General features: G+C 41.3%; 1 long non-coding RNA gene across 2 annotated transcripts; it reads right to left on the reverse strand.

Annotated features, from left to right (window-relative positions):
- Positions 1-1176: 1176 nt before the first annotated feature.
- Positions 1177-5228, reverse strand: LOC123111874 (uncharacterized). 2 transcript variants are annotated; one of them, XR_006454847.1, is made up of 4 exons: positions 4649-5228; positions 2876-2955; positions 1629-1799; positions 1177-1492 (listed from the first exon to the last, which is right to left on the reverse strand). It is a non-coding gene; the product is annotated as an uncharacterized lncRNA (long non-coding RNA). The 2 variants fall into 2 exon arrangements; XR_006454846.1 differs by having other exon boundaries at positions 2876-3012.
- Positions 5229-26284: the final 21056 nt, after the last annotated feature.

A 26284-nucleotide genomic window follows, 5' to 3' on the forward strand; every position in this document is an offset into this window, starting at 1 on the left:
AACAATTTTGGCATATAATATTTTGATGGGGGCTCACAATCACAAAAGATTTCCAAGATAGTGTATTTGCATGTGAAAGTTCTCTTCCTTATACTAATTATTCGTGAATTGCTTGTATGACCAATATTGTGATTGTCAAGCTCCAAAAGCTTTCACTTTCTAAACCCAATGTGAAGCCACTACTAGGAATGATATGAACATGTAATTTCAACTTCATGATATTCAATTCATTCAACAATTTACTCATAGGATATAAGTGAAGCACTAGAGCAATTCCATAGAAAAGAGCTTCTTTGACGGGATGTGAATGCCGCTTAACTAGCCTCCTATTTGAGGACTCCATTTTATTTAAAAACTTTCGGGGCTAAGTATTTTATTAAAACAGCAAGCAAAATGAAAATAAAATGACATTCTAAGAATAGCACAACTCATGTGAAGAAGCAAAAACTTAGGCTCAACCGATACTAACCGATAGTTGTTGAAGAAGAAAGGTGGGATGCCTACCGGGGCATCCCCAAGCTTAGATGCTTGAGACTTCTTGAAATATTAACTTGGGATGCCTTGGGCATCCCCAAGATTGAGATTTTGTTTCTCCTTAATTCCTGTCATATCACGGTTTCCCTAAATCTCAAAAACTTCATCCACATCAAACTCAACAAGAACTCATGAGATAAGTTAGTATAAACCAATGCAAAAACCTTATCATTCTCTACTGTAGAAAACCACAAAAATTATTATTCAACATTGCATACTACACTACAGGAATCTGGTACTTTGCCATCAGCCATAGCGGACGGCAAAGGCTGGGATGGCGGACGGCAAAGGCCTTTGCCATTTGCCGCGGACGGCAAATAGCTCCGGCAAAGACAGGGTCGGCAAAGGCCTTCTTTGCCGTCTGTTTTTTGCAGCGGACGACAAAGAGGCCTTTGCCGTCAATGGCAGACGGCAAAGGGCATGGCTCTTTGCCATCTGCTGGCAGACGACAAAGGGCATGGCTCTTTGCCATCGGTTGGTAGACGACAAAGGCTGCAGGCTCTTTACCATCTGTTGGCAGATGGCAAAGAGACCAAATAGGCATTAATTATGTTTCTTCTTATATCAATTCATTTTCACAGAAAATCAAGCACAGATATATATATCCATGAACACATATCCAACACATGTTACCAATAGCCATGAACACATATCCAACACATGTTACCAATAGTCATGAACACATATATATCCAACACATATCCATGAACACATATCCAACACATATTACAAGGAGACAAAGGAGAGAACCAATACCAAAGAGCCAAAGGAGAGAACCAGCACCACACTTGCACCTGGTATTTTTCTGCAATTAGGGAACTGCACCCATAAGCACAGGGGGCTAGTACCATTATAAACTGCTAAAAAATTCACTGATGCATCTTCACACAAAAAAAATCCAGCTACTTGTGAGCCTAGCCTAATTAAATGGCCATCTCTTTTACTTCCATGATAGTGCCTGAAATGTCAGATATACAAGAAAGGAAATCATTTACTTGTGAATATTCTAAATGAAGAGCAGAACCTAGAATATTTTGCCTTTGCTAAAATAAATAAATTGAGAACAAAGATGATAGTTTCAAGTGACAACTCACCATTTCCCTTTGGTAGCACGCCAAGGAAGCACTCTCTTGACTGTGACCCCCCGATCACATTCAGTTCCGCTCCCTGCAAGCACAAGAATTTTCTTTCTATTCCATTTCGCACCATATCTCAGCCATCATTCACCATGCATCTGGACAACTTCGGACCCAGCAAGGTTTTTTCTACAAAGATCAAAGTGTTAAGTATAAGTTGTTAGGAGAAAAAGTGAATTTTATGGCACGTGTACTCTTTTCCCACCACATGTAAATTTTAGGAGGAAAAGCCAGCTACAGCCATCAACCACAAAATACTAACCAATATCCACAAATATGAAAATATTGCAATGAATACATGTTGCATGCCACTGCAGCCTGCATCACTTCATTAGAAACATCACCACTTTCATAGTAGCAAGATACAAGCACTTACGCTTATTCTAAATATAGGCAACAAGCATCCAACCAGCAGAATGGTGAGATGTCAGTTCATCGAAAACTGTTTGTTTGTTCAACAAGGAGAATATGTCAAGGGAAAGGGTAAGAATCTAGATTTATTTTCTTTTATCTTGCATGCCTGCTACAAGTGTGAATCAAGCTATACATTGCAACGGAAATATGGATTTACATAATGTATAATTGTAAGTGCATAACATCCAAATGGACAGAATGGTAGCATAGATGGATATCTAAACTAAAATAAGCATGTTCAAGTCTTATCAAATAGAACAACCATAGGAGCATGATCATGTCCAAATACCCAATATTAAAGCATAGAGCAATGAATAGTAGAATTTAAACAGGAAACATGGTTTTCCAAAACATAAATTCAGATTTGTGCAGGTTGCCCAGACTATATGACCAGTTTAGGAATTACTATAATCAAGGAAGGAGACCTTTTTCAATATCCAGCGTACTCGAATATCGTCCTTATGATTCATCACAACAAACAATTAACTTAACGCAAAATTGTTAGCGATGCATATATTTTGCATATCAATGCAAGGGAACAAAAATAAAACTCTGTGATGGGGATCATGGAAGGTTCTTTTCTCATAATTTATGATCTGTTTAGGATTTATAATCAAAGAAGGGACCTTTTTTAAGAGCCGCCTTGCTATACTGACCTAGTGATTCATGACAGCAAACTATTCAGTTAACAAAAGATATCAGCTAAGCATGAACTTTGGAAACTTCTGTGCAACATACACTATAATCACTCCTTAGGTGGTAGAAAGGGGAAGGAATGAGAGGAGGGATACCTCGGCCGGGACCTCGTCTACGACCTGCAACTCATTGGGAAGGGGTCAAAGCTGCTTCTGCAAGCTCCCACTCCGCTTATCTGCCACCCAATGCAGATCCAACACATGAGATTGTCCACGAGCAAAACAGCTCACACCTATAGACTTAGCAAAAGCACGGTCAAGTATGCATGGTCAAATAGTCGAATGTTCTGCTGTAAGATGATGATATAAACCAACCATCCAGCAAAACATTTTCTTTCATGTCACAGTAATCTAAATAGTGAAAAGTCAAGACTCTGACAAGTTTGTAAGCAGAAAAGGCTTGCAATTAATGTATAACAGTAGAAACCATAGAAAATAAACTACAGGTTGCTCTAAACTAAAATTGCTGACAAATAATGGCCAGGATACCTTATGGGTTAATAAATAGAAAAAACAATGATAACATATTGGATGGCCAAGAGCAACAAAAAAAAGAACATAAGATGCAGTTAAATTTCAGTGCATATACACTGTAAAGTTAATAGGTAGGGATCCAAGTTGCATGCTCAAGCTAGGTAACTACTAGAAATTACACCACTTAGTGTTGTAGCATGGTCTTTCTTGTTTCCTCCTACATCTAGGTAACTACCAACATCCAGATCTAAGTCGACATAGCATCACAGATATAATTGGCCTTTGACAACAGCTACTCAATCGTAACAAGTGAGGAGGGAGAGGAAGATGCCAACAACTACTCTTTCTGCCCATGTTAATAACTGGCGTCTCTGTTTTACTTTCCTTAACATCAGAATTGATGATATTCATTTGCTTCTATTCAGGTCATACAAAAGCCAGTGTATCTATGTAGAATCATCATCTGATATTTAAGCATCTGATCCTACAAATACGCATAATTCAAAGAACGAAACTGTTGTTCATAGTTGCTTCTGAATGTACACATATTCAGAGAAAGAAACAATGAGCTGTTACATCTAAGCTGACGAAAGACACATTAATTTAACCAGAGGCGGAGGACGGAAAAAAATTAAGGTGTGGCAAACTGTCAACTAGACAAAATTGATGCCCCCTCAATAAAAAATTGATGCAAAAACATAATAGCCAATTCGATAGGCCGCGGGTCGAGACGGTGTTAGGGATGGATGGACGGGCGGGGGCGGCGGTGTTGTTGGGCACAAATCTCCAGCGGCGGAGGCAGGCCATCATCAGCATAGTAGACTCAAATCGGCAGGTCAGCGGGGATGCGCTGCCGACGGCGGGGTCGGGGATGGGCCGACGGGCGACGGCGGCGCGTCTCAGGGCAAAAATCGCCCGCGGGCGGGCTGGCGGAAGTCAATCATGTACTATTATATATGTCATACGAAAAAAAATACATGTTGCACGCATCAACAAAAATTTATCCGTTCTGTTTTTGGATCGCTTAGTCACGAGTTCCATCAGGAGCGAGCCGCGGAGAGAATCGATTCGATCGTTGTGCAGCGGAAGCGAGCTGGTTCGCGTACGTCTACGTAGTGAGATGGGCATGTGCTGTCTACGTAGTGAGATGGGCATGTGCTGGACAACACATCAATCAAGCTGCCTGCTTGTGTGCTTCCAATCTAACTTACGTGCTTCATCTAGCTTTGTTTGGGTGAATCGATCTAGCGTGGTCTAAAACTAACAAGCAATATTTCCATCAAGAAAAGTATATGCTTATATATAAAAAAATTGGTGGAAATCAAGGTGTGGCGGCTACCACACCTTGCCCACTGGGCTCCTCCGCCAGTAAATTTAACCAAATGAAGAGAATACCTGGAGGGCAGTTGGTGACCAGAATGCTATGCCGGCCACATGCGTGACTCCTAATCAGAGTGGTGTCGCCGGCCTGTAGGGGAGCTCAAGGCAGCGGCTTGAGGCTGGAGAGGGATGCGTCAGATGGGGATTTGGGGAAAGGAGAGACGCCGCGCCCGCAGTAGCAGCTGCTCCCTGGCTCGTTCTCGTGCCCGCAGCAGAAGTAGCTCGGCGCAGGAGTAGCATCCCGACGTAGCTCCTCCCCAGCACGTCGCTGTGCCCGCAGCAGCAGCAGCTCGACGCCGCTGGGGCCTCCTCGCGGTGCACCACCACCAGTGCCTGGGCGTGGCTCTCCTAGGCGAGGAGAGAAATCGGTCGATGGAGATGGTGAGCGGGGAAAGGTGACCTCGGGGAGGAGAGCTGGGCGGTGGGGAACAGCGAGGATCGCCGGAATCTGGTGGCGGCGTGGGGTGGACAAAGGGGATCGAGGAGGATGAGAGAGATGGGATCCAACATGGGTGTGTGTGCGTGGGTTGGGCATGGGTGTGTGTGCAGCGTGGGTGGGGCCCGGGGCTGTGTGGGTCGAGGGTCCGTGGGATCGATCTGCGGCAATGCGCTTCTTCTTTGCCGTCCGCGGAAAAAGAACAGATGGCAGCCCCATCTCTTTGCCGTCTGCCAGCAGACGGCAAAGAGGTGAGGCTGGTGGGCTGTTACAGCGCTAGCATCCACTGGACCCACTCACCTCTTTGTCGTCTGCCAGCAGATGGCAAAGATTCTTTGCCGTCTGCTGACGGATGGAAAAGAATTGGTTGATGGCAATCAGGTTTTTTACCGTGTGTCAGTTTTTGCCGTCTGTTTTTTGTAAGAAGACAGTAAAGACCTTCTTTGCCGTCCGCTAGCATATGGCAAAGAGCTGGCTGATGGCAAATTCCCTGTTTCTAGTAGTGCTAAATGCTTCTACATATTTAATACTCCTTTCCTCAAATATAATCATTAGACAAGCAAACATATGCAAATAATGCAAACATAACAGCAATCTACCAAAATAGTACAGTGTGCAAAAGAATGCAAGATTCATCATACTTCCCTAACTCCAAAATTATGAAAAAAATTCCACACTGTAGAAAATTTACCAGATCTTATTTTGCTAAAACATTTAACATTTTATCACATTCTGACTTTTCTATGGAATTTTTGCAACAACGACAAACTTTCTATTGTGAAACAGCAACATGCAGACTTGTAAAATAAGCATGGCAAAGGCTATCATTGCCACTTTTATTGAAATAAAAGATGCAAAACATTATTATAAATAACAGCAAGAAAATACTAACTAAATAAATTGACGCTCCAAGCAAAACACATATCATGTGACGAATGAAAACATAGCTCCAAGTGAGGTTACCGATAATGTTGGAGACGAAAGAGGGGATGCCTTCCGGGGCATCCCCAAGCTTAGTTGCTTGGATATTCCTTGTATATTAACTTGGGGTCCCCTGGGCATCCCCAAGCTTAGGGTTTTGTCACTCCTTATTCTCCTCATATCGACATCTCACCCAAAACTTGAAAACTTCAATCACACAAAACTTAACGGAACTTTGTGAGAGAGGTTTGTATGATAAAGAGCAAACCATTTCACTTTGGTACTGTCAAAGACAAGATTAATAATTGTTTCCACACAATGCCTACTGTATCATATCATTTCCACAATTTATATTGAGCAATATACGCCATAGAAACAAGGAAACAAGCAAAGTATGCATTGAAAACAGAATCTGTCAAAAACAGAATAGTCTGTAGTAATCTGTCCTCAAACCATACTTCTGCTACTCCAAAAAATTACGAAATAAATAAGGCCACGTGAGCAATTTGTATATTAATCTTCTTCAAAAAGAATCAACTCAAAAGCACTCTTATGTTAAAAATGAGATTTATTTTCATGAGCGCAGAAGTTTCTGTTTTTCAGCGAGATCAAATCAACCATCACCCAACATGATCCCAAAGGCTTTACTTGGCACTTTATTGAAACAAAATCAATAAAAAATTATTACCACAGTAGCCTAATCATGTGAACACACAAAAACAGTAGGGGTAAATGTTGTGTTGTCTCCCAACAAGCGCTTTTCTTTAATGCCTTCTAGCTAGGCATGATGATGCTCACATAAAAGATAAGAATCGAAACATAACAAGAGCATCATAAATCATAAGTTCCTCTCTCGTAATAATATTCAGTAGCATCATGAATAGATTCATCCATACAATCATCACATAAATCATTCTTTTCATGATCCAAAAGCACAGAAGATTTATCACTCTTTATGGCATACATGTCATCATAATAATCATCATAAGTAGCAACTTTGTTCTCATCATAGTCAATTGAAACCTCTTCCAAAATAGTGGATGCATCACTAAATAAAGTCATGACCTCTCCAAATCCACTTTCGTCAATTTTGTAATAAGATTCAACACCCTCCAAAATAGTGGGATCACTACTACCTAGAGTTGACACTCTTCCAAACCCACTTTCATCATTGTAATCATCATAAATAGGAGGCATGCAATCATCATAACAAAATTTCTTATCGAAAGTAGAAGGAATCAAAGGATCATATTCCTTATGCAAAGCATCAACATATGTGATACGAGAAACATTACTTGGGATTGTTACCTTTTTACCTATACTTTTTCTTCTCTTCTTTTTCTTCTTCACCACCTCACGAGTGGGTTTAATCATTTTTTTGAGCATCTTGTTGAAGAGATTGATTGGATAGGAAGCTCCTCCACGTTACCTCATCATAATAAACACTAGGAGGGTATTGGGAAATATTTTCCCTTTCATTAGTGCTCTCTTCATGCTCTATTTTTTTCTTGTCTTTAGATAGTTGGCAATATAAGGTTTCTCAATGTAATTTACCGCACAAAACATATAAATTTCCTCTAGATCAAAATCAAGAAGTCTATTGAGATTAAATTTTGGAATATCCTTAGTTATACGTTTCATTTCTTCATACCCCAAAAGAAGACTAAGCTCTTTATGATGCTCAAGGGTAATCAAGTTATCACAATTTTTGGACACAATTTCATCATGAAACAAATAACATTGGAGATTTAAATGACCATGTTCATTGCAAAGTTCACAAGGATTGAGAAAAATATTAAATCTTTCAGCACAATCATCTAGTCTCTCTTGCAACTTTTTCGCTTCTAAATATTTATGCTTCTTACAAAATCTATGTTCCCTTTTTGGTGTGCGTGTGCACTCGCAATATACTCCGCAAAAATTGACATTCTTATAGGAGACATCATTATCATGGCTAGTGCAATCATCGTTAGCATTATGGATATTAAAAGAATTCATACTAACAACATTGCCATCATGCTCATCATTCATGCCAATCATTTTATTAAATTCTTCTTCTAACAATTGAGCACAATTTTCCGAACCATCATTTTCAAGAAAGGCATTATAAAGATGATCAATAATATGATGCAACCTCAATTCCATTTTTTTGTAGTTTTATTTTTACAAACCAAACTAGTGGTAAAACAAGAAACTAAAAGATTCAATTGCAAGATCTAAAGATATACCTTCAAGCACTCACCTCCCCGGCAACGGCGCAAGAAAAGAGCTTGATGTCTACTACACAACTATATTCTTGTAGACACATGTTGGGCCTCCAAGCGCAGAGTTTTGTAGGACAGTAGCAATTTCCCCTCAAGTGGATGACCTAAGGTTTATTAATCCGTGGGAGGCGTAGGATGAAGATAGTCTCTCTCAAACGACCCTGCAACCAAATACAAGAAATCTCTTGTGTCCCAAACACACCCAATACAATGGCAAATTGTATAGGTGCACTAGTTTGGCGAAGAGATGGTGATAAAAGTGTAATATGGATGGTAGAAATATATTTTTATAATATGAATAAATAAAAAACAGCAAGGTAGCAATTGATAAAACGGAGCACAAACAGTATTGCAATGCTTGAAAATGAGGCCTAGGGTCCGTACTTTTGCTAGTGTTGTCTCTCAACAGTGATAATATAATTGGATCATATAACCATCCCTCAAAGTGCGATGAAGAATCACTCCAAAGTCCCTATCTTGTGGAGAACATAAGACGGCATTCTTTTTGTTTGATCTATTCAAGAGTTCGTACTAAAATAACACGAAGCTATTCTTTCCGTTCGATCTATCCTAGAGTTCGTACTAAAATAACAACAAAGCAAATTCAGATTTATAATATTCAATCCAACACAAAGAACTTCAAAGAGTGCCCCAAGATTTCTACCGGAGAAACAAAGACAAGAACGTGCATCAACCCCTATGCATAGATTACCCCAATGTCACCTCGGGAATCCGCGAGTTGAGTGCCAAAACATATATCAAGTGAATCAATGCGATACCCCATTGTCACCATGAGTACTCAATTGCAAGACATATATCAAGTATTCTCAAATCCATAAAAGTATTCAATCCGATAACAACAAAATCTCAAAGAGATAAACTCGATTCATCACAACAAGATAGAGAGGGAAAACACCATATGATCCGACTATATTAACAAAGCCCGTGATACATCAAGATGACATCTCAAGAACACAAGAGAGAGAGATTAAACACATAGCTATTGGTACAAACCCTCAGCCCCGAGGGTGGACTACTCCCTCCTCATCGTGGTGGTTGCCGATATGATGAAGATGGCCATTGGTGATGATATTTCCTCCTCCAGCAGGGTGCCGGAAGAGGGTCTAGATTGGATCTCTTGGATACAGAGGCCTTGCGGCGGCTGAACTTCTAATCTAGGGCTACCCCGAAGGGTTTTGAAATATTTGGGAATTTATAGGGCAAAGAGGTGGTTCAGGGGGCACTAGAGGTGGGCAGCACCCACCAGGGCGCACCTGGGTCTCCTGGCGCACCCTTGTGGGTGCTTCTCCCCTCGAGCAGCCCCTCAGGTGCTTCCTTGTCCCACTGGCTTTCTTCTGGCCCAAAAAATCCTCCAGGAGTTTCGTTGCATTTGGACTCTGTTTGATATTGATTTCCTGCGATGTAAAAAACAACCAAAAAACAGCAACTGGCACTGGGCACTGGGTCAATAGGTTAGTCCCAAAAATTGATATAAAGTTGCTATAAAATGATTGTAAAACATCCAAGAATGATAATATAATGGCATCAATACTTCATAACTTATAGATACATTGGAGATGTATCATCTTCTTGCTCCCGCCACCCAAACCAGCGCCGCTCGTGCCGCCTGCTCCTGCCTCCGGTGGCCAGCTCTGCTGCCGCGTAGGCCTCACCGCCCCACCCTACTCCAACCTCTGGCGAGGCCATCCCTCTACTCACCCACAACCCCTGTTATTCTGCGGCGATGGTAGCCTCACACCGTAGTCGAACCAGTGAACCCTCATACTCCCCTCCGCGTGGGCATCCACTATCGCGTCTTCCCCGGCTCCACGTCGTCCACCGCCTTGGTGCTCTCGGCGCGGCGTGGTCAACGTGGTCAAGGAACAACTTCCATTGGAAGAGTACTGTACGTGGAGAGGCTGACAGTTGGGTCCACGACCGCAACAAGGAAGTGCAACCTTATTACACGTAAAATAATTATTCCTCCACCTAACAGCGGGGACCCACCGGACGGGCCACTGTATTTTGTGAAAAACATTCCCCCTGACTGCTAGGACCCACCAGCTACATATTCGCACGCAAGGAAGTGCTTGACAGTTGGTACCAACCTGTTCAAAGCGTACGTAGCATTGTCATTCTAGTCGCAAACGTGTACATACATACTATCGATCAGTCTGTCTACAGGCTGCAGCGATGAACCGTGACCGAGTAAGGAAGGGCACGTGTCGTAGTAGAGGTGCGCACGTAGCATGTATACGTACGTACATCCAGGGTGCAAGAAAGTAAATACAGCCACGTACGGACATACAACGTGAGGTCTCGAACGCCTACACACGCATAAGTACGGCCAGGGCTCGTGTACATGGAGAGGCAACAACCGCGTCCTGTTCATGGGAAGCCAACCGGCTGGGTCGGAATGGAGAAACCGCGTCGTCGTGTTCACTGGGAGGCAATCGGCTTAGACGGAACAACCGATCGAAATGAGGCCTCGCGTACCGCTGAACGGAGGAAACAGCCTTGTGTTCGACTGCCTAGGGTCAAAACATGATCCTGTTCATCGGGAGGGGTCTGGCGTATCACAAAACGGAGGAAACGGACTTGTGTTTGAGTGCCTACGATCGAAACGGGGTCCCGTTGATCAGGAGGGGTGTGGCGTACTGCAAAACAGAGGAAACGGACTTGTGTTGGAGTGGTACGGTTGAAACGGGGATCCAGTTCATCAGGAGGGGTGTGGCGTACCGCAAAACAGGACTCCACAGGGCTACTGTTCATCTCCACCATCGACCTCCTCTAGCCTCCACGGGCTACTGTTCATCCACCATCGACCTCCTCCAGCCTCCACATGCGACTGTTCATCCATGGGCTCCTGTTCATCCAGCCTCCACTGCTCCTCTACCGGCTACTATTCAACCAGCCGTCTCCATGGGGTCCTGTTCAACCACCCCTCCACGGGCTATTGTTCATCCAGCCCTCCATCAGCTACTGTTCAACCAGCCCTCCACGGGGTCTTCCTGTTCATCCAGCCCTCCATGGGGTCCTAGTCATCCACCCCAACTGGCTCGATCGATCGGGGTCATGTTCATCCAGAGGCAACGACCATTACTACCAGGGGGTCCTGTTCATCCAACCCCCACCAGGAACTATTCATCCAACCCCCAACAACAATCACTATTCATCAAGAGGCAGCAGGTTCGATCGGCTTCAGTTAGCAGTAGTAGCGAAGGAATCGCTCGATCCGGTTCAGTTAACAACTAGGGATCGATCCATCACTAGGATTCAGTAACGCGTAGCCTGTAGTGCAATCGCTCGGGTTCAGTTAGAGCCCAACGCCTCGCACCCATGCACGCACGTGTACGAGGGAAACATGCAATCCCTCCATGCATCACTCGGCCCCGACCACCCACCGTAACCGGAAATTCCTGAAATTTTCCTCGCCCTCCCTTCTACCATGATTTTTTCCGTCATGGACGGCCCAAAGAATGTCATGCAGGTGCGTCTCCGGCCCGCCCAGGACGAAAAGCCTATTTTCTGTCATGATTGTTTTTTCATAGAAGTAGGAGCCCACCACATATATGATAATACCGGGTTTTGTCACAATTATCATCATAGTAGTGTCCAAAATGTCATATTTTTTCCGTTCGGCCCAAAATGTCACGGATGTGTCTTTTTTTTGTAGTGTTGTCTACATCATGTCATCGTTCTTATTGCATTACTCCATTTTTCCATGAACTTAATAAACTAGATGCATGCTGGTAGTGGTTGATGTGTGGAGTAATAGTAGTAGATACATATAGGAGTCGGTCTAATAATCTTGGACGTGATGCCTATATAATGATCACTGCCTGGATATCGTCATGATTATTTGAAGTTCTATCAATTGCCCAACAGTAATTGTTTTCCCTCCATTTGCTATTTTTCTCGAGAGAAGCCACTAGTGAAACCTACGGCCCCGGGGTCTCTTTTCATCATATTTGCTTTTGCGAACTATTTCCTTTGCATTTATTTTCAGATCTATTAAACCAAAAATACAAAAATACCTTGTCGCAATTCATTTATTCCGTGATCTATTTATCCTATCTACCACTTTTATCTCACGTTATTTGCCTATCTTGAGGTGACGTACCCGAAAGGGATTGGCAACCCCTTTTAACACGTCGGGTTGAGAGTATTTGTTATTTGTGTGCAGGTGCTGTTTACGTGGTGTGAGGAGGTTCTCCTACTGGTTCGATAACCTTGGTCTCATCACTGAGGGAAATACCTACTGTCGCTATACTGCATTGATGTCTACTACGCAACTTTATTCTTGTACACACGTGTTGGGCCTCCAAGTGCAGAGTTATGTAGGATAGTAGCAATTTTCCCTCAAGTGGATGACCTAAGGTTTATCAATCCGTGGGAGGCGTAGGATGAAGATAGTCTCTCTCAAGCAACCCTACAATCAAATAGAAGAAATCTCTTGTGTCCCCAACACACCCAATAAAATAGCAAATTGTATAGGTGCACTAGTTCGGCGAAGAGATGGTGATAAAAGTGTAGTATGGATAGTAGATATGAGTTTTTGTAGTGCGAACAATAAAAACAGCAAGGTAGTAAATGATAAAACTGAGCACAAACGGTATTGCAATAATGAAAAATGAGGCAAGGGTGCATACTTTCACTAGTGCAATCTCTCAACAATGCTAACATAGTTGGATCATATGATTATCCCTCAAAGTGCAATAAGGAATCACTCCCGAGTTCCTATTAGCGGAGAACAAAAGATAGAAATTGTTTGTAGGGTACGAAACCACCTCAAAGCTATTCTTTCTGATCAATCTATCCTAGAGTTTGTACTAAAATAACAGCAAGCTATTCTTTCCGATCGATCTAATCAAGAGTTCGTACTAAAATAACACCATATGATGCATATCAACCAACTCTAATGTCACCTAGATACCCCAATGTCACCGCGAGTACCTGTGAGTTAATTATACGATATGTATCAAACAATTTCAGATTCATAATACTCAATCCACACAAAGAACTACAAGGAGACCCCAAAGTTTCTATCAGAGAAAAGATAATAAAAACGTGCATCAACCCCTATGCATAGATTACCCCAAAGTCACCTCGGGAATCCGCAAGTTGAGTGCCATAACATATATCTAGTGAATCAAAATAATACCTAGTTGTCGCCATAGGTACTCATATGCAATACATATAACATGTGTTCTCAGCTGAACATTCAATCCAACAAGACAAAACTTCAAAGGGTAAAGACTCAGTTCATCACAACAAGTGTAGGAGGGGAGAAACATCATATGATCCATCTATGTTAGCAAAGCCCATGATATATCAAGATCGTGACATCTCGAGATCGCGCACAAGAGAGATTAAACGCATAGCTACTTGTACAAACCCTCATCCTCGAGGATGGAGTACTCCCTCCTCATCGTGGTGGCTGCCGGGATGACAAAGATGGCCACCAGAGATAATTCCCCCCTCCGGCAGGGTGCCGGAATGGGGTCCCGATTCATTTTCGGTGGCTACAGAGGCTTGTCGCGGCGGAACTTCCGATCTAGGGTTATTTCTAACGGTTTCTCTATTTATAGTAATTTTTGGTGTCGGTCTCACGTCCAGATGGGCCTCGAGGTGAGGACGATACACCGGGGCACGAGCAAGGGCTAGGCGCGCCCCAGTGGGTTGTTCCCTCCTCGTGGCTCTTTTGGCCCTCCCACGAAGCTTCGGGGGTCTCTTTTGTTCCAAAAAAATTTGTCAAAAAGTTTCAGCTCATTTGGAGAACATTCATTTCTGCACAAAAAACAACACCACGGTAGTTCTGCTGAAAACAACGTCAGTCCAAGTTAGTTCCATGCAAATCATACCAAAACCATATAAAATTATTGTAAACATGGCATGAATACTTCATAAATTGTAGATACGTTGGAGATGTATCAGCATCCCCAAGCTTAATTCCTACTCGTCCTCGAGTAGGTAAATGCTAAAACAAATAATTTATGAAGTGTGAATGCTAGCAAAGTGCACAAGTTTGATCAATGACAATTTCAATCACTTTTCCTAGCATCATAACATCAATTATTTCTTATAAAACTTATCATGACCAAGTAACAACACTTTCACATGTTAAGGTTCAAACAATGAATTCTCTTGAAACTCAACAACCTACATTCGTAGTCACCAAACAATTGCAATTCAACTTATTAAACAGAGTCTAAGTAAGAGCTCCACATACTTAACCATCATATAGTCTTCTATGATTGCTAACACTCACCGCATACACATGAGCAAAACATTTCAACCGGACACATAGATAGTTAGGGGCTTATAACTTTGCCTCTCAACGTATTCACCTCAAGGGTGATGTCAACAATAATAACTCATGCTACCCATATTCAACTGGACATATGTGCCTAGATCTTTCCTCACCACATGATGCTTGACAAAGGAGAAAAATAAAAAGGAATAGAGAGAAAAACTTTGACTCTTGCATGAAAGTAAATACATAAAAGTAAAAATAGGCCCTCCGCAGAGGGAAGCAGAGGTTGCCATGCGCTTATTTGTTTGTATGTTCAATCCCTTAGTGCAAAAGAATGTCATGTTATATTGCCCCTTATGATAGCAGCCTTTATTATATAGTTTGTCGCTTTTATTCTTTGCCATCACAAGTTTGTGCAATGCTCAATTTTCTCTTACACTAAATGATCTAGCACTTTTAGAAGCAATTTTTATTGCCTTATTGCATCGATGATAAATTACTTGAAGGATCTTGCTCAGTCCTTAGGTTGGTACGGTGGACACTCAAAACAAGATTTGGGTTTAAGGGTTTTTGGATGCACAAGTAGTATCTCTAGTTGGTGCGGAATTTTTGGCTAGCAAAGATATGGGGCGAGCACCACATGTTGAAGGATCTATGACAATATAACTTCTATGTGAATATGAACAAACATAAATCATCACGTTGTCTTCCTTGTCCAACGTCAACAATTTTTGCATATAAAATTTTTATGGGGGCTCACAATCACAAAAGATTTCCTAGATAGTGTATTTGCATGTGAAAGTTCTCTTCCTTATACTAATTATTCGTCAATTGCTTGTATGACCAATATTGTGATTGTCAAGCTTCAAAATCTTTCACTTTCTAAACCCAATGTGAAGCCACTACTAGGAATGATATGAACATGTAATTTGAACTTCATGATATTCAATTCATTCAACAATTTACTCATAGGATATAAGTGAAGCACAAGAGTAAATGACAAACTACTTCAAAAAGATATAATTGAAGATCAAGTGAGTAGTTATGTAAATGGGTAGCTATTTGAGGAATCTCTTTTATTCAAAACTTTCAGATCTAAGTATTTTATTAAAACAACAAGAAAAACCAAAAAAATGACATTCCAAGCATAGCACAACTCATGTGAAGAAGCAAAAACTTAGGCTCAACCGATACTAACCGATAATTGTTGAAGAAAAAAGGTGGGATGCCTACCGGGGCATCCCCAAGCTTAGATGCTTGAGACTTCTTGGAATATTAGCTTGGGATGCCTTGGGCATCCCCAAGCTTGAGATTTTGTGTCTCCTTAATTCCTCTCATATCACGGTTTCCCTAAATCTCAAAAGCTTCATCCACACAAAACTCAACAAGAACTCGTGAGATAAGTTAGTATAAACCAATGCAAAAACCTTATCATTCTCTACTATAGCAAACCAAAAAAATTATTATTCAACATTGCATACTTAACGCCTCTGCATATTTAATACTCCTATCCTCAAATAGAATCATTAAACAAGCAAACATATACAAACAATGCAAACATAACAACAATCTACCAAAATAGTACAGTCTGTAAGGAATGCAAGAGTATCAATACTTCTTAAACTCCAAATATTATGAAATTCTACCACCCTGTAGAAAATTTATCAGAGCTTATTTTTCACAAAGTTTCAACATTTTATCACATTCCGACTTTTCTAGGGAATTTTTGCAATAGTGGTAAACTTTCTGTTTTCAAACAGCAACAAGTATACTTTTAAAATAAGCATGGCAAAGGCTATACTTGACATTTTTATTGAAATAAAAGATGCAAAACATTATTCTAAATAATAGAAAGCAAATACTAACAAAATAAAATGACGCTCCAAGTAAAACTCATATCATGTGACGAATGAGAACATGACTCCAAATGAGGTTACCGATAATATTGGAGATGAAAAAGGGGATGCCTTCTGGGGCATCCCCAAGCTTAGTTGCTTAGATCTTCCTTGAATATTACCTTGGGGGGCCTTGGGAATCCCCAAGCTTAGGGTATTTTCACTACTTACTCTCCTCATATTGACATTTCACCCAAAACTTGAAAACTTCAATCACACAAATCTTAATGGAACCTTGTGAGATATGTTAGTATGATAAAGAGCAAACCATTTCACTTTTGGTACTGTCAAAGACAAGATTCATAATTGTTTCCACACAACGCCTACTGTACCATATCATTTCCACAATTTATATTGAGAAATATAAGCCATAGAAACAAGGAAACAAGCAAACTGTGCATTGAAAACAGAATCTGTCAAAAACAGAACCATCTGTAGTAATATGTACTCAAACCATACTTCTGGTACTCCAAAAATTATGAAATAAAATATGAACACGTGATAAATGTGTACATTAATATTCTGAAAAAAGAATCAACTCAAAATCACTCTTCTGTTAAAAATGAGAGTTATTTTCGTGAGCGCAAAAGTGTTTTTTCCAGCAAGATCAAATATACTATCACTCAACATGATCCCAAAGGCTTTACTTGGCACTTTATTGAAACAAAAGCAATAAAACATGACTAATACAGTAGCATACTCATGTGAACACAAAAAAACAGTAGATAAAAGTGTTGGGTTGTCTCCCAACAAGCGCTTTTCTTTAATGCATTTTAGCTACGCATGATGATTTCAATGATGCTCTCATAAAAGATAAGATTTGAAACATAAAAAGAGCATCATGAATCACATGGCAAGCACATTCAAGTCTAACCCACTTCCTATGCATAGAAATTTTGTGAGCAAACAATTTATGGGAACAAGAATCAACTAGCATAGGAAGGCAAAAGAAGCAAAACTTCAAGATTTTCAACACATAGAGAGGAAACTTGATATTATTGCAATTCCTACAAGCATAAGTTCCTCACTCATAATAATTTTCAGTAGCATCATGAATGAATTCAACAATATAGCCATCAAATAAGGCATTCTTTTCATGAAACAAAAGCGTAGAAAACTTATTACTCTCCACATAAGCAAAGTTCTTCTCATCAATAATAGTGGGAGCAAACTCAACAAAATAACTATCATGAGAGTGAAAATTAAAATCATGATGACAAGTTTCATGGTTATAATTATTATTTATAGCATACATGTCATGACCATAATCATCATAGATAGCAACTTTGTTATCATAGTCAATTGAAACCTCTTCCAAAATAGTGGATTCATCACTAAATAAAGTCATGACCTCTCCAAATCCACTTTCATCAATATTGTGAAAAGATTCAACACCCTCCAAAATAGTGGGATCATTACCTAGAGTTGACACTCTTCCAAACCCATATTCATCATTGCAATCATCATAAATAGGAGGCATGCTACCATTATAACAAATTTGCATATCATAATTTGGGGGAATAAAAATATCATCTTCATCAAACATTGCATCCCCAAGCTTATGGCTTTGCATATCACTAGAATCATGGATATTCAAAGAATTTATACTAGCAACAGTGCAATAATGCTCATCATTCAAAGATGCTTTCTCAAAAAAATTATAGAATTCTTCTTCTATCAATTGAGCACAATTTTCCTTTCCATCATTTTCACGGAAGACACTATAAAGATGGATAATATGATGCAACCTCAATTCCATTTTTTTGTAGTTTTCTTTTATAAACCAAACTAGTGAAAAAACAAGAAACAAAAAGATTCGATTGCAAGATCTAAAGATATACCTTCAAGCACTCACCTCCCCGGCAACGGCGCCAGAAAAGAGCTTGATGTCTACTACGCAACTTTATTCTTGTAGACACGTGTTGGGCCTCCAAGCGCAGAGTTTTGTAGGATATTAGCAATTTTCCCTCAAGTGGATGACCTAAGGTTTACCAATCCATGGGAGGCGTAGGATGAAGATAGTTCCTCTCAAGCAACCCTGCAATCAAATAGAAGAAATCTCTTGTGTCCCCAACACACCCAATACAATAGCAAATTGTATAGGTGCACTAGTTCGGCGAAGAGATGGTGATAAAAGTGTAGTATGGATAGTAGATATGAGTTTTTGTAGTGCAAACAATAAAAACATCAAGGTAGTAAATGATAAAACGGAGCACAAACGGTATTGCAATAATGGAAAATGAGGCCTAGGGTGCATACTTTCACTAGTGCAATCTCTCAACAATGCTAACATAGTTGGATCATATGGTTATCCCTCAAAGTGCAATAATGAATCACTCCCGAGTTCCTATTAGCGAAGAACAAAAGATAGAAAGCGTTTGTAGGGTATGAAACCACCTCAAAGCTATTCTTTCCGATCAATCTATCCTAGAGTTCGTACTAAAATAACAATAAGCTATTCTTTTCGATCGATCTAATAAAGAGTTCTTACTAAAATAACACCATATGATGGATATCAACCAACTCTAATGTCACCTAGATAACCCAATGTCACTGCAAGTATGCATGAGTTAACTATACGATATGTATCAAACAATTTCAGATTCATAATACTTAATCCACACAAAGAACTACAAGGAGACCCCAAAGTTTCTATCGGAGAAAAGATAATAAAAATGTGCATCAACCCCCATGCATAGATTACCCCAAAGTCACCCCGGGAATCCACAAGTTGAGTGCCATACCATATATCAAGTGAATCAAAATAATACCCCATTGTCAGCATGGCTATTCATATGCAAGACATATATCATGTGTTCGTAGATCTGAACATTCAATCCGACAAGACAAAACTTCAAAGGGTAAGGACTCAATTCATCACAACAACTGTAGAGAGGGGAGAAACATCATATGATACATATATGTTAACAAAGCCCATTATATATAAAGATCGTGACATCTCGAGATCACGTGAGAGAGAGAGAGAGATTAAACACATAGCTGCTGGTACACACCCTTAGCCCCGAGGATGGAGTACTCCCTCCTCATCGTGGTGGCCACCGGGTTGATGACGATGGCCACCGGAGATGATTCCCCCTACGGTAGGGTGCCGGAATAGGGTCCTGATTGTTTTTCGGTGGCCGAAGAGGCTTGTGGCGGTGGAACTTCCGATCTAGGGTTATTGCTGATGGTTTCTCTATTTATAGGGATTTTTGGCGTCAGTCTTACGTCCAGATGGGCCTTGAGGTGAGCATGATACACAAGGGCACGGGCAAGGGCCCAGGCACCCCCCGATGGGTTGTGCCCTTTTTGTGGCTCTTATGGCCCTCCCATGAAGCTTCGGGGGTCCCTTTTGTTCCAAAAAAATCATCAAAAAATTTCACCTCATTTGGAGAACTTTCATTTCTACACAAAAAACAACACCACCACAGTTATGTTGAAAACAGCGTCAGTCCAAGTTAGTTGCATGCAAATCAAACCAAAACCATATAAGATTATTTTAAACATGGCATGAATACTTCATAAATTATAGATACATTGGAGACGTATCATGCATCATCCCTTCCTCTTTGGGGAAATACCTAGGAGAGATCATAGGACGCATTGCCCGCGGCGGTGACTTTGACCCCCGCCCATAAAGCCCTGCTACAGTAGCCGTCCGCCTGCAGCCAGAGGCCATCAAGCCCCGCGGTCAGCAGCGCGCCCGCGAAGAAGCGCGGGAGTGGGAGCCAAGTATCTTTGGGCCTCTCCGACCACATGACAAACTCCTGGAACGCGTCCGCTGAGCGGGACAGCGGCCGGGGAGGCCGGGAGACCATAGCCCGCCTCCTCACCCGGCCTCCCCTCGTCACAGGAGCTGCCCGGTCCTCGGTGGCTCCCACCATCAGAGGAAGCACTGCCGCGGCTGTCCAAGGCGACGTCTGCCCTCGAGGAGGTGTGCCCGCACCCTCGACGGGTCGCGACATACTTGCGGGGGCGACCGCGGCCTCTCTTGGGCAGCGGTAGCCCGGTCCCTCCTTAGGGGCCTTCCCCTTTTCAGTGGCGGAGAACCTTCTCGGTGGCGCCATCGATGCTACAGCAAGACAGCGACAGAAAGAAGAAGAAGGGAGAGCGTGCAACAAGAAGATGGAGACGAGCAGGGGGGCTATACCTCTCCCCCCATTTATAGCCGGAGGGAGGCCAACCGCCGCCTCCACGATCCCTCGTAATGATGGTTTTTGTGCATGCAGCAGGCTCTAGTCAAGTCAAACAGTTGCCGAGGCTGCATGGGGAAGCAGAGACGCCCACGTCCCGTCAAGCACCATGCGTCGACTGAGGCTGCAGGCGGTTGGGGCCCTTGGTGCTTTGCCCTTGCCCTTTGGCTTTGCCTCGAAGCCAAGTCCGAGTCCGCCTTGGGCCCAGGGGCTACTGTCGGTGTTCTGGGAACGGGGGTACCCAGACTTGCCTGCCTGCGGCCCACCGCATGGCTCCATTGACGGCCTGGTACGGCCCACCTTAAGCATCAACAACACAAGAACCTCGCGAGGAGCCAAGCCTCGCAAGGCAGACGACGCCAAGACCTCCAAAAGGAGCGGCCTCCTCAGGCTGGCACCTGAGGAGCGGAGATTTCTATGCAAGCCTCCACCTCGTGAGGTTGAGATGACGTGAGCTATGACAACCAAGGCCAGGCGGGCGCCAGCAGGCGTAGTACATTAGTTTTCTCTTTGGTGCTAAAGACGCAAGCGAATGCGCGGTGTCCCGAGGAATCAGCCAAAGGTTCCTATTTCTATGCAACAAGACCAAGACCACCAGGATGGCAGGATGGAGGTCATCGCGGAGGCAACCACGGCGTCATGAGTAGAAGCTTTGCAGGAGAATACTACCTTTTGCCAGGATAAGATGTACCAGTTTTCTCCCTTTGAATTTGTCCATTGTGGGATCCCTTCCCGCCTTCATTTTGGGGGAAGAGGACCAAGGCCACTATAAATAGGGCCTAGCCACCACCGTAGAAGGGGACGGATCATTCAGATCATCCTCTCCCTCCACAGCTCAAGAACACACCTCCTGAGATTGTTCTCCCACTGTACTAGTTCATCCTCAGCCCACCTCGAGGCAAATCCACCACAAAGTAGGAGTAGGGTTTTACACCACAAAGTGGCCTGAACCTGGGTAAACTGCCGAGTCCCATTTTCTTCTAGTTCATTGATACGTCTCCAACGTATCTATAATTTTTGATTGTTCCATGCTATTATATTACCCCTTTTGGATGTTTATGGGCTTTATTTTACACATTTATATCATTTTTGGGACTAACCTACTAACCGTAGGCCCAGCCCGTATTGCTATTTTTTTTGGCCTATTTCAGTATTTTGAAGAAAAGGAATATCAAACGGAGTCCAAACGGAATGAAACCTTCGGGAGCATGATTTTTGGAACGAACGTGATCCAGAGGACTTGGAGTGCAAGTCAAGAAGCAGCCGAGGCCTCCATGAGATAGGAGGGCGCCCCCCCATAGGGTGCGCCCCCTATCTTGTGGGCCCCTCGGGCGGCCACCGACATACTTCTTCCTCCTATATAAGCCTACGTACCCCGAAAACATCGAGGGAGCACCAAAAACACAATTTCCACCGATGTAACCTTTTGTATCCACGAGATCCCATCTTGAAGCCTTCGCCGGCGCTCTGCCGGAGGGGGAATCGACCATGGAGGGCTTCTACATCAACACCATAGCCCTTCCAATGAGTTGTGAGTAGTTTACCACAGACCTTCGGGTCCATAGTTATTAGCTAGATGTCTTCTTCTCTCTTTTTGGTTCTCAATGCAATGTTCTCCCCCTCTCTTGTGGAGATCTATTTGATGTAATCTCTTTTTGCGGTGTGTTTGTTGAGATCCGATGAATTGTGGGTTTATGATCAAGTTTATCTATGACAAATATTTGAATCTCCTCTGAATTCTTTTATGTATGATTGAGTTATCTTTGCAAGTCTCTTCGAATTATCACTTTGGTTTGGCCTACTAGATTGATCTTTCCTGCCATGGGAGAAGTGCTTAGCTTTGGGTTCAATCTTGCGGTGTCCTTACCCAGTGACAGAAAGGGTTGCAAGGCACGTATTGTATTTTTGCCATCAAGGATAAAAAGGTGGGGTTTATATCATATTGCATGAGTTTATCCCTCTACATCATGTCATCTTTCTTAATGCGTTACTCTGTTCTTTATGAACTTAATACTCTAGATGCAGGCAGGAGTCGGTCGATGTGTGGAGTAATAGTAGTAGATGCAGGCAGGAGTCGGTCTACTTGTTGCGGACATGATGCCTATATACATGATCATGCCTAGATAATCTCATAATTATTCGCTTTTCTATCAATTGCTCGACAGTAATTTGTTCACCCACCGTAATACTTATGCTATCTCGAGAGAAGCCTCTAGTGAAACCTATGGCCCCCGGGTCTATCTCTTATCATATTTACTTCCAATCTACTTTTATTTGCATCTTTACTTTTTGCATCTATATTTTAAAATACCAAAAATATATTTATCTTATCATACTATCTCTATCAGATCTCACTTTCGCGAGTGGCCGTGAAGGGATTGATAACCCCTTTATCGTGTTGTTTGAGAGTTCTTGGTTTGTTTGTGTAGGTGCATGAGACTTTTGAGGAGCCTCCTACTGGATTGATACCTTGGTTCTCAAAAACTGAGGGAAATACTTACGCTACTATTGTTGCATCACCCTTTCCTCTTCAAGTAAAACCAACGCAAGCTCAAGTAGCAAGAAGGATTTCTGGTGCCTTTGCCAGGGAGGTCTTCGCTCAAGTCAATACATACCAAGTACCCATCAGAAACTCATCTCCCTCGCATTTACATTATTTGCCATTTGCCTCTCATTTTCCTCTCCCCCACTTCACCCTTGCCGTTTTATTCGCCCTCTCTTAACCAATCTTCTCCTCTCTCTTTTGCTTGCCCTTTCATTTGCTCGTTTGGAATAGATGCTTATTTATTGCTAAACAGAGAACCTAAGATCTATGGATCCTCGGATTGCTAATATTTTTAAGAGATCCAATTATGATGAACCAATTGCTAGTGAGTTTTGTGCACTAGATTATCTTTATAAAGCTTTGCTTGAAATTTGTGAATCTGAAACTTATGATGAAGAAATTTGTGAAGAGATTCATGATAACTCTTTGAATAAAAAGCACGATTGCAATGATTTTACTATAAATTCTCTTGATGTCAATTGTGCTAATAATATGCAAAACCCTAAGCTTGGGGATGCTAGTTTTGCTATGTCTACTACATGTTGCAGTAATCATGATTGGGGTGATTCTTCTTATGATCTTGAAAATATATTTAAGCCCCATGATGAATATGAGATTGATAATAGTGTTTGCAATATTATTGAAAGTGGGTTTGGACGAGTGTCAACTTTAGATCCCGCATATTTGGAGAATGTTCAATCTCATGAAATTTTTGATAAAAGTGGGTTTGGAGAGGTCATGACTTTAGTTAATGTTAATCCCACTATTTTGGAAGAGTGTCAACTTCCCATGCATGTGGATCATGTTGATAATATGTTATGTGATAGCTATTTTATTGAATTTGCCTATGATCCTACATGTAATTATTATGAGAGAGGAAAATATGGTCGTAGAAATTTTTATCTTACTAAATTACCTCTCGTCATGTTGAGATTGCTATTGTCTCTTTCTTCTTCCTTGCTTATGCTAGTTTCTGCTTGCCTTGAAAATTTGTTTGCTTATAATATGCCTATGCACAGGAAGTATGTTAGACTTAGATGTGTTTGTCACATGTTTCATGATGCTCTCTTTATGCTTCAATTCTTGTCTTTCATGTGAGCATCATTAAAATTATCAATGCCTAGCTAAAATGCTTTAAAGAAAAGCGCTTGTTGGGAGACAACCCATTATTTTTCCTTGCTGTTATTCAATAAATTTTGCATCTACTTTCTGTTGAGATGTGTTTTTATCTCTTAATTAGTGTTTGTGCCAAGTAGAACCTATAGGATAACCTATGATGATAGTTGATTTGATTCTGCTGAAAAACAGAAACTTTGCACGCACGAATTTAATTTTGTTAAATCATAGAAACGTGATTCTGCGTTTATTCTTTTTTCTTCTGATTAATAAACAAAATTTCCAGGACTTCCTATTTTGGTAGGATTTTTAGAGTTCCAGAAGTTTGCGTTAGTTATAGATTGCTACAGACTGTTCTGTTTTTGACAGTTTCTGTTTTTCGTGTGTTGTTTGCTTATTTTGACGCATCTATGGCTAGTAAAATAGTTTATAAACCATAGAGAAGTTGCAATAAAGTAGGTTTAACACCAAATTAAATAAATAATGAGTTCATTACAGTACCTTATGTGGTGGTTTTGTTTTCTTTCACTAACGGAGCTCATAAGATTTCCTGTTGAGTTTTGTGTTGTGAAGTTTTCAAGTTTTGGGTAAAGCTTTGATGGACTATGGAATAAGGAGTGGCAAAATACTAAGCTTGGGGATGCCCTTGGCACCCCAAGATATTCAAGAATAGCCAAAATCCTAAGCTTGGGGATGCCCCAGGAAGGCATCCCCTCTTCCGTCTTCGTTCATTGGTAACTTTACTTGGAGCTATATTTTTATTAGCCACATGATATGTGTTTTGCTTGGAGCGTCGTGTATTATATTAGTATTTTCTTTTTAGTTTACCACAATCATACTTTCTGTACACCCCTTTTTGGGAGAAGCCTATTTGATTAGAATTTATTAGATTATGCTATGTGCTTCACTTATATCTTTTGAGCTTGATAGTTTTTGCTCTAGTGTTTCACTTATATCTTTTAGAGCATGGCAGTGGCTTGATTTTATAGAAATTGCTAGTCTCTCATGCTTCACTTATATTATTTTGAGAGTCTTTTAGAAGAGCATGGTATTTGCTATGGTTACAAATTTGGTCCTAAAATGATGAGCATCCAAGTTGGGTATAATAAAAACTATCATAGGAAGTGAATTGGATGCTATGATCAATTTGATACTTGATAATTTGTTTTGAGATATGGAGGTAGTGATATTAAAGTCAGGCTAGTTGGGTGATTATGAATTTAAATAATGCTTGTGCTGAAGTTATCAAGTCCCGTAGCATGCACGTATGGTTAAAGTTGTGTAACAAATTTGAAACCTGAAGTGTAGCTGGCTTGTGCATCCTTATGAGTGGCGGTCGGGGACGAGCGATGGTCTTTTCCTACCAATCTATCCCCCTAGGAGCATGCGTGTAGTGCTTAATTTTTGATGACTTCTAAATTTTTGCAATAAGTATATGAGTTCTTTTAATTAATGTTGAGTCCATGGATTATACGCACTTTTACCTTTCCACCATTGGTAGCCTCTTCGGTACCATGCATTGCCCTTTCTCACCTTGAGAATTGGTGCAAACTTCGCCGGTGCATCCAAACCCCGTGATATGATACACTCTATCACACATAAACCTCCTTATATCTTCCTCAAAACAGCCACCATACCTACCTATTATGGCATTTCCATAGCCATTCCGAGATATATTGCCATGCAACTTTCCACCGTTCCGTTCATCACCATCATGACATCCTTTAATTTTGTCATATTGCCATTGCATGATCATGTAGTTGACATCGTATTTGTGGCAAAGCCACCATGCATTATTTTTCATACATGTCACTCTTGATTCATTGCACCATCCCGGTACACCGCAGGAGGCATTCATATAGAGTCATATTTTGTTCTAGTTTCGAGTTGTAATTCATATGTTGTTATCAATGAAAGTGTGATGATCATCATTATTAGAGCATTGCCCAAAAAAGAAAAAAAAGAATGGCCAAAAGAAAAAAAAGGCCCAAAAAAGAAAAAAGAAAAAAAAAGAAAAAGAAAGAA

The sequence above is a fragment of the Triticum aestivum genome, chromosome 5B, assembly GCF_018294505.1.
Source record: "Triticum aestivum cultivar Chinese Spring chromosome 5B, IWGSC CS RefSeq v2.1, whole genome shotgun sequence".
NCBI lineage: Eukaryota > Viridiplantae > Streptophyta > Magnoliopsida > Poales > Poaceae > Triticum > Triticum aestivum.